Source organism: Pteropus vampyrus, unplaced genomic scaffold, assembly GCF_000151845.1.
Source record: "Pteropus vampyrus isolate Shadow unplaced genomic scaffold, Pvam_2.0 Scaffold26, whole genome shotgun sequence".
Lineage (NCBI taxonomy): Eukaryota > Metazoa > Chordata > Mammalia > Chiroptera > Pteropodidae > Pteropus > Pteropus vampyrus.
In genome coordinates, this window is record NW_011888807.1 from 7,683,310 (window position 1) to 7,693,900 (window position 10,591).

General features: G+C 34.8%; 1 pseudogene; it reads left to right on the top strand.

Moving 5' to 3' along the window:
- Positions 1–453: 453 nt before the first annotated feature.
- LOC105289666 overlaps positions 454–10,591 on the top strand; it is a 17,697-nt pseudogene continuing 7,559 nt past the window's right edge.

Here is a 10,591-nt window from a genome sequence, read left to right on the forward strand (position 1 = left end):
CCAGTGCTATAGATCGCATTTCCAAGATAGAGTCAGGCAGATCACTGCTGCCAACACAGACTTGGGCAGATCTCTGGGATCTATGGGCCAGTCCCAGACAGCAGCTGGTCTTGCTGTGATCTGTGACTTCTGCGAGAGCGCGGACTGTTAACAAAGTTGCAGCAGGACTGAGGGTGTATTAATCAGACTGTCATTGTCTCTCTGAGACCCTGTCCCACCCTACTCATAAATTGTCCCAGGTGGCAATTTATGTGAACTGCCACAGCCCTGCCCCTCGCCTTCCCTGATCTCCCAATCCACACAGGCAACAAACTTTGGCTAGCACTGGGCTAGAACGACACAGAAATTAGTGGCAAGCAAACTTCTGCTGCCTGCGAGAGTTGCAATTTTGCATTGGGGGAATGCAAGGGTCTGTGGTACCACTCCAGACAGCAGCTGGTCTCACTGTGATCTATGACTACAGTGGGAATGCCCACACAGAAGTTGCAGCAAAATCGAGGCTGTATTACCCTGACGGCCCTTGTTTCCCTGAAATCTCACTTCACCCAAACCACAAAGTGCCTGAAGCCCATTGACAGACAGCTTCCCATGCCCTACTTGGTTTGGGGGTTGTGCAGTCTCTACAGGCAACAGGCCTTGGCTAACGCAGTGAGCGCATTTCGAGGAAAACTGTTGTAGGCAGATCACTGTTGTCTGTATGAGCTTCAATATCTCTTGAAGGGATCACAGGGGTCTGTACTGGCCTGATGGCCCTTGACTCCCTGAGCTCCTGCCCTATCCAATACACAAAGTGGCCACTGCACATTGATAGGCAGCTGCCACTGCCATTGGGTGGTGTATTCAGGCCCAAGGTGGGCAGCAGCTGACCTTGCTACGATTGGAAACTGGTACAGGGAGCCACAGAGAAAGCACTGGCATGTAAACTGACACTTCAGTGGCAGGGAAAAATTTACTCAATAGATTTAGGAGACTTCCGGGTACCCTGTGCTATCCAAAATGCATATCACTCAGAGACTCTTCCAGTTTCAGAGACTTTCGGGCAACTGACAGAGCTTGAGGAGCACTGGTCCCTCTGCTAAATTGCCATAGGTTAGGGACGGGGAATAACCTACTGCTGCCTACTGCATTGTCTCTTCCACTTACCTATAGATCCAGCATAGGCAACAACCGTCTGTGGATCACTTTGTAGTTCCCACCGGGTAGCCCTGAGAAATCAAAAACATAGGCTGACCTTGGCCTATGGGCGAGCCCCTCCCAAGGGGCCACAAAACCAACGCATCCAGAGTCTGGCACCAGAACCCAACATAACAAGTCCTGACTAGTCCCATTACTTGTACACACAAAGGGTGGTTGCAACAAGTACACAAGCCTGCTAGGCAAATCCCATTCGGTGGGGTCAGCCGCCACACAGCAACTATTCCCACAATTAGTCAACCTGAGCGTTAATCCTATCCACTGTTGTACTAACAACAATAAAGACTTGGCGACAACAGAAGATCACATGCAACCCACGCAAAAATCATGTCCAGATCCCCTGGCATAGGAGATCAGGGAGAGTGCACCACTGGGCCACACAGGACACAGTAGGCCATCTGGCCAAGGCTGAGAGACAAAACAAATATTCCTGACACATAGAAACTAACATAGAGAGGCTATAAAATGAGAAAACAAAGAAATAAGCCACAAATGAAACAACAGAAAAAAATCTACAGAAAATAAGTTAAATGAAATGGAGGGAAGCAACCTACCAGAAACAGAGTTCAAAATAATGGTTATAAGGATGCTCAGTGAACTTATGGGGAGAATGGATGAGCACAGTGAGATCATCAACAGAGAGATAATAAGTATAAAAAAGGACATAGAAACCATAAAAGAGAGCCAGACAGAAATGAAGAATAAAATAACTGAAACGAAGAATAAACTAGAAGTATTCAATAGTAAATTAGATGAAGTAGAAGATCAAATCAGCAAAATGAAAGACAAGATAGCAGAATCAGAATAACGAAAAGAAAAAAAAAAGAATTTTAAAAAATTAAGATAGTTTAAGAGACTTTTGGGACAACAAGAAGTGTAACAATAACCAGGTCATAGGAGTACTGAAAGGGGATGACAGAGAGCTAGGGATAGAGAATCTATTTAAGAAATAAACACAGAAAACTTCTCTAACCTGGCAAAGGAATTAGACATACAAGTTCAGGAAGCACAGAGTCCTAAACAAGAGGAATTGAAACAGACCCACACCAAAACACATCATAATCAAAAAGAGAATCTTAAAAGCAGCAAGAGAAAGGCAGCTAGTTACTTACAAGAGTACCTCCATAAGAATGTCTGCTCAGTTTTCAATGGAAACTTTGCAGGCCAGAAGGTACTAGCAAGAAATATTCAAAGTTATGAAAACAAGAATCTACAACAAAGAATACTCTACCCAGCAAGGCTTTTGATTAAAATAGAAGATGAGATAAAGAGCTTCCCAGACAGAAAAAAAGTTTAAGGAATTCATCACCAACAAACCAGTATTATAAGAAATGTGAAAGGGATTCTGTAAAAAGAGAAGGTGTAAAAAAGAAAATAGAAATAACAGATATGAATAATAAAATGGCAGTAACTATGTATCTATCAGTAATCGCTTTAAATATAAATGAATTCAGTACTCTAATCAAAAGACATAGGGTAGCCAAATGTATAAGAAAAGAAGATCCATGCATATGCTGTTTACAAGAGATCCATTTCAGATCAAATGACATTCACAGATGAAAAGTAATGAAATGCAAATGGAAATGAAAAAAAAAAAAAAGCCAGGGTAACAACACTTGTATCAAATAAAATAGACTGTAAAACAAAGTTTATAGTAAGAGACAAAAAGAAAGGGCACTACATAATGATAAAGGGATCAATAAATCAAGAGGACATAATCCTAGTAAACATAGTAAACATATATGCTGCCAGTATAGGAGCACCTGCATATATAAAGCAAGTATTGACTGACATAAAAGGAGAGATCAACAGTAATACGCTCATAGTAGTAGACTTTAACACCCCATTGACACCAATGGACAGATTTTCTCGGCAAAGAATCAACAAGGAAACACTGGCCCTAAAAGTCACACTAAACTGGATAGATTTAATAGATATTTTCAGAGCATTTTACTCCAAAGTGGCAAAATATACATTCTTCTTAAGTGCGTATGGAACATTTTCTAGGATAGACCACATGTTAAACACAAAACAAGTCTCAATAAATTTAAGAAGATTGAAATCATATCAACTGTTTTCTGCAATCACAATGATAGGAAACTAGAAATTAACTACAAGAAATAAACCAGAAAATACACAAACACATGGAGGCTAAATAATATGCTACTAAACAATGAATGGTCTATTAATGAGATCAAGGAAGAAATCAAAAGATACATAGAGACAAATGAAAATGAAAAACAATGACCCAAAAATCTATGTGACACAGTGAAAGCAGTCCTAAGAGAGAAATTCATAGCAATACAGGCCTACCCCAAGAAACAAGAAAAAGCTCAAATAAACAATTTAATCTTACACTGAAAAGAACTAGCAAAAAAAAAACAAACAAACAACAACAACAAAAAAAACAGCTAACAAAGCCCAAAGTGAATAGAAGGAAGGAAATAATACAGATTAGAGTGGAAATAAATGAAATAGATTCTAGAAAAACGATATAAAAGATAAATGAAAGCAAGAGCTGGTTCTTTGAAAAGATATACAAAATTGACAGAGCCTTAGCTAGACGCATCAAGGAAAAAAATAGAGAAGACTCAAATAAATAAAATCAGAAATGAAAAAGAAGAAATAATTATGGACTCCACAGAAATACAAAGGATCATAAGAAAATATTATGAGCAGTTATATGCCAACAAATTTAACAATCTGGAAAATTGTTCCTAGAAACATTCCTAGAAACATACAAACTCCCAAGACTGAGTCAAAAAGAAACAGAAAAACTGAAACAACCGATTACCACCAATGAAATAGAATCAGTAATCAAAAACCTCCCAAAAAACAAGAGTCCTGGACCAGATGGCTTCATAGACGAATTTTACCAAATATTCAAAGAAAAAAACTTCAAGAAGAGGGAAAGCTCTCTAACTCCTTTTATGAGGCCACCATTACCTTGATTCCAAAACCAGGCAAAGACATTACAAAAAAAAAAAAGAAAATTATAGGTCAATATCTCTTATGAACAGTGATGCAAAAATCTTCAACAAAATTTTAGCAAACCAAATTTAGCAATACATTAAATATATCATACCCCATGATCAAGTTGGATTTATTCCTGGAATGCAAGGTTTGTCTGACATCTGCACATTAATTATTGTGATATACCACATTAAGCAATCAAAGGATAAAAACCATATGATCATATCAATAGATGCAGAAAAAGTGTTTGACAAAATCTAGCATCCATTTATGATAAAAACTCTCAGCAAAGTGGGAATAGAGGATATATACCTCAACATAATAAAGGCCATATATGACAAACCTACAGCTAACATCATACTCAAAGGAAAAGGCTAAAAGCATTTTCCTTAACATCAGGAACAAGACAAGGAGGCTCACTTTCACCACTCCTCTTCATCATTGCATTAGAAGTCTTAGCCACAGCCATAAGACAAGAAAGAGAAACAAAAGGCATCTTAATTGTAAAGGAAGAAGTAAACTCTCGTTATTTGCCGATGACATGATACTATATATACAGAACCCTAAAGATTCCACCAAAAAATTGGTAGAACTGATCAATGAATTCAGTAAGGTAGCAAGTTACAAAATAAATCTTCAGAAGTCAGTGGCATCTTTAAACAACAATGATGAACTTTCCAAAAGAGAAATTAAGAAAAAAAATTCCATTTACAATTGCATCAAAAGTATAAAATATCTGAAAATCAAATTAACCAAGGAGGTGAAAGACCTGTTTCAGAAAATTATAAGTCATTGAAAAAAGGAATTGAAGAAGATACAAATGAATAGAAGCATATACCATGCTCACGGGTAAGAAGAATCAACATCATTAAACTGGCCATTCTACCCAAAGCAATCTATAGATTCAATGCAATCCCTATCAAAATATCAATGGTATTTTTCAGAGAGTGAGAACATATAATCTAAAATTTATATGGAACCATAAAAGACCCCAAATAGCCATGGCAATCTTGAGAAAGAAGAAGAAATTTGGAGGTTTTACACTACCTGATATCAAACTATACTACAAGTCTACAGTAATTAAAGCAGTATGGTACAGTCATAAAAACTGATACATTGATCGATGGAACTGAATAGAGAGCCCAGAAATAAATCCATACCTATACGCTCACTTAATATATGACAAAGGAGGCAAGAATATACAATGGAGTAAAAAACACTCTCTTCAAATGGTGTTGGGAAAATTAGATAGATACTTGCAAAACAAAACAAAACAAAACAAAACAAAACTGGACCACCTTCTTACATGGTTTACAAGAATAGACTCAAATGAATTAAAGACTTAAACGTAAGACCCAAAACCATAAAACTTGTAGAAGAAAACATAGGAAATAAACTCTCTATTACTAACAGGAATTTCTTTTCAGATATATCTTCCCAAGCAAGGGAAAAAAAGAAAAAAAATAAACAAATGGGACTACATCAAACTTAAAAGGTTTTGTACAGCAAAAGAAACCATTCTCAAAACATAAAGACAAACGACTGATTGGGAGAAGATATTTGCTAACGATACATCTGATAAGGGGTTGATATCCAAAATATCAGGACTCATACAATGCAACAGCAAAAACAAACAAACAAACAAACAAAAAATCCAATTAAAAATGGGCAGAAGACCTGAACAGATATTTATCCAAAGAGGAAATACAGATGGCTAATAGACATATGAAAAGATGCTCAAGGTCACTAATCATAGAGAAATGCAAAGTAAAACCACAATGAGATATCATCTGACATCTCTCAGAATGACTATCATCAATAAATCAAAGGACAATGTGTTGGTGAGAATATGGAGAAAAAGGAACCCTCATACACTATTGGTAGGATTGCAAATTTGTAGACTATGGAAAAAGTCTGGAGGTTTCTCAAAAAATTAAAATTGAATATATTTTTTGACCCAGCAATTTCACTTCTGGGTATTTAGCCAAAGAATATCAAACAATAATTTGTAAAGATCTATGCACCCTAATATTCATGGCGACACTATAGCCAATATATGGAATTAATATAAAAGCCCATCAACAGACGATTGCATAAAGAAGTTATGGTTCATATATACAATGTAATATTATTCAGCCATTAAAAAAATGAAATCCTATCATTTGTAATGACATGGATGAACTTAGAGGTTATTATGCTGAGTGAAACAAGTCAGACAGAGAAAGATAAATACCATATGATTTCACTCATATGTGGAATCTAAGGAACGAAAAGATCAAACTAATCAAAAACAGACTCACAAATATAGTGGACAATTTGGTGATGGACTGAGGAGGGGGGTTTGGGGAACTTGGAGAAAGTGGTGAAGGGTTAAAGAAGTACAAATTAGTAGTTGATAGATAGTCACAAGGATGGGAAGAACAGCATAGGGAATACAGTTAGCATTCATATATTGGCTAGGTGGAAAATCAGAGGAGAGAAGGAGTAATTAGGGGAATTGTTTTATAAACCATATAAATGTCTAACCAATGTACTGAATACTTGAAATTAAATAAATAAAAGAAAAAGCACTCAAAAAATGTCTTCTCAATTTTATCTCTTCATCCTGGGGTCCAAATTCAGTCAATTTTTCAACATTTGAAGTCTCTAAATTTCTAAAATCTTTTTTTTTTCTCTTTTATTCTTACCTGCAAACTGGCTATTTTTTTAGAGGGTGTCTCTTTGTTTTAATATGTTTCTTAAATAAATCACCAGCAACTGAAACATACTACTAATATTTGTTTCCTAATCTTTAGATCTAAAAGTATCTTAGATACCCAATCTTTCGTCTAAATTATTTCAAAAAATTCTATAAATAATTCACCAATGCAATTTTTAACTGTTGATAAAGTTCTATTTTATAGTATGTTAAATTTATAAGCCAATGACATATAATTTATTTTTAAGACAGTACTCTACTTTTGATACCATGAACTGGGGTTTCGTCTATACATTGTATTCCCTAAAGAATGTAATTTGATGCATACTCTACCATCTGCAGAGATGTATGTTGCTGTAGCAGTGGAAAAGCAAGATAGCAAAGTATACCCTACTTCTTAGATGTATCTACTCTTTAAAAAAGTCACATGAATTCATACAATGCCTGATGTGGTAAACAATAACACCACTATTTCCTAGAAAGAGGAAAAGCAGATATTTGATAATAACACTAATGATTACCATGGTAGCTATTAAAAGAATAAATAATAGAAGATTACATGTATCACAAAGAAAGAATGACATGATTAAAGCAAGAAAGACATGGCAGCTACTGAAGAAATATTTCAATTTTTTTTCTAGTGCATTGATATAATCACATGCAGAATGTAGACTGGGTGTAAATGGAGAGCCAGCATTTGGATGCCTGCCACACAGAGAGCATCAGTGGCCTGTTAGTCTTAGCAAGAGCAGTAGGGATAAAGAAGAGAGAACTACAGCAACTCCCAGAAGAGTAAACCACATGTTCTTTTTCACTTCAGCACAAGAGAAGGGAACCCAGCATAATGAGAGTAGGAAAAGAGTTGCAACCTCACTCTCACTCTTGGGTTAGTTATCTGGCTAATTTTAGGGGAAAGAAAGACGTGAGCATTAAAATTAATATGATATTGAAGCTTTAAACTTGGCCAATTTTTTGTCTCTAATTGCAATGTCTAGAAAGTTAGAAATACTTATAAGAAATATGCTATTGTGGAGAATTAAGATGGAGATTAAAATATATATAGCTGAAGGCAGTGCTTGTAAATAAATAAAATAGATATATTTAATTCTTATTATTGACAGAGAGTTATGTTATAGAAAGTCACCACAAACCATGTAATAGTGAATACAGAACTATTGCTTCTAGGAAAAATACAGGATTAGATCACTGAGACCCTCTGATTATCAGATTTTTTCTTAACAGATCAATATATAATCTTGTTTCATGTATTTCTGTTTAAAGACACCTTATTTAATATATATCCTTGATTAATTAGCTTTAATCTCATGACAAATAGCACTATAACTCTCACCTGAATGCAGCTTATTTAACACATGTATTTTCTTTGTAAGGCACATCATAGGCTTTTGCACTTAGGAACACTAGAAGGCACTTCAGCATTACACTTGGAGATCATCTTGAGCAGCAAAGTCAACAACAAAAAGCACAAATATGTTAAAAAATGTGGCACGAAAGACACTGCGGGTTACGACAGGAAGATGAATGATTGGTTTGAAGCCATTACACTTGTAGGTGAGAAATGTTAAGTGTACTTTAATTCAAAGATTTTGTAAGATAGTGTGCAAGTCCATGATTCTGAGAAGTGTAAAAGAAGAGCACACAAGATATGTCTGTGGTTGGAGTGTGAAGTTCTAGTTTGAAAGCTGAGAAACATGACTTTGAAAAAAATAATTAATTTTGAACAAATAATAAGTGTATATATAGTTCAAACATTTTAAAAATAATAGAAGAGCACAAAGATCAAAAAGGAGCTCTCCCTTTTACTTAGTCCTCTAACTACTCAGAACTCCTTACTGGATGACAAATGTTGTTACACAGAGAGAAACAATCTAGAAAGACATGGCATTTGTGAGAGTCTTTAATGAGTCTTCTGGATTTGGAGAGATGGAGATGGATAATCAGTGCCTTTGCATAGAAATTATGAAAAAAATCTTGATCAAAAGAAATCACAGAGAAATTGTGAGGACACCCAGAATAAAAAAAAAAAAATGCCAATTATAGATTTAGCAAAAAGTTCTAAGTTACATGATCATCATACAATTCTCTTTTGAATCATGAGTTATATATGCCAAGGAGTAGAAATTATATCAGTTGATCTCAGTAGTGTACTCCTAATTTCCATTCACTGTTAGAAATGTTCCTTAATATCCAATGAAAATTACCTATTAATTTTATCCCAGTGATTAATTTAGCAGGAAAAGAATTATTAAAGACTATAGGAAAATCAAATCAAACAGTAAAAAGAAATTAATAAAATATGAACTTGTTTGAATTTAACAGTTATTTCTGAAAGTTTCAAAAGCCTTTGGGGTTTTAAACAAACTCAACTGAAATAGTTCTACAGTATTATGAAGTAGGGGCAGGCATTATAATCTCTATATTACAGCTGGGAACTTTGAGGCACAAAGCCATTTAAGTGATATGTCCAAGGTCACTGAGCAAGTCACCGGTGAAGCCAAAAATAGAATCCCAATTCTTTGGCTAGTTCTTTGTTCAGGAGACCATATAGGTTCTTTTATTATTCTATGGATAAAATTTAGCTTTATACCAGAGGCATTTTTTTTTTATATGCCAACCTAAAAATCAACATTTAAAAGGCCCATTGAATTGTTATAAATTAATCATATTTTATGCTTGAGATTTTTTGAGTTACTCTTAGAAAAGTGTTTTCTTGTTGTTTAAGAGAAAAATATCCATAGGTAGTTTTTCACTGTTATCATCTCAATTCATAAAACTTTCTCCCTCTCCTAAATATTTAATGGCTCTATTTAACAATGAATATGTTCCGGTTTCTGCACACACAAAAAAAACGCAAGCCATAGTAATTGGGTTTGCCTTCAGACAGCTGAGTAAGCAAGAAATTAGGCAGCCTATAGAAAACCTTTTATTTGCTATCAGTTTTTCAGAGTTTCAAGCCATTGAAATATATTGGAAAAATCTGGACGGCAACTAAACCATGCAAATTAACCGTACATTGGCTTTATATGACTCTTGAACCTCTAGATTTGTAATTCCTTATCTGTGGCTGCTCAAACAATTTTCTGGTTCATAATGCTGTCGGTACAATGGTAGGAAAGGAAAGTGGATTATAGTCTCTAGTACATACTTGTTTAAAAGAACTTATATTTTTTCCAGTCATGAAAAGAATCTTTTTTTTCCCCTCTGTGAGAATTCTTGAGAACTAGAAATTCTACTTTCTGAGCTTTATATCTACTCATACGAATTTTGTGGAAAATGATATTATAAAGTTCAAAACTATTAAATATTTTTAAATTAGTACATGTTCATACACACATTAAAGAGAACTATAGATATATTTATTTCTTTAGACGTCTTTGCAAACATACATATACCTCACATGTATATATGTATATAGTCTATATACTGTTTTAGAATTATATGCAATTATAATACAATAATAGATAATGTTTATGAAACAATTATGTGTGCCAGGCACTCTGTGAAGGTCTCTACATATTTCTTTTATCCTCATCACATTATGAAGTGACTATTCTTATTATTCCCATTTCCTTAATAAGGAAACTGAGACACTAAGAGCTCAAGTCAATTGCCCAAAGTTATACAGCGTTTAAGTGTGATATCAGAGTTATAAACATGATGGTTGAGTTCTCCTACATTGTATGTGAATCAGAATTATTTGTAGAC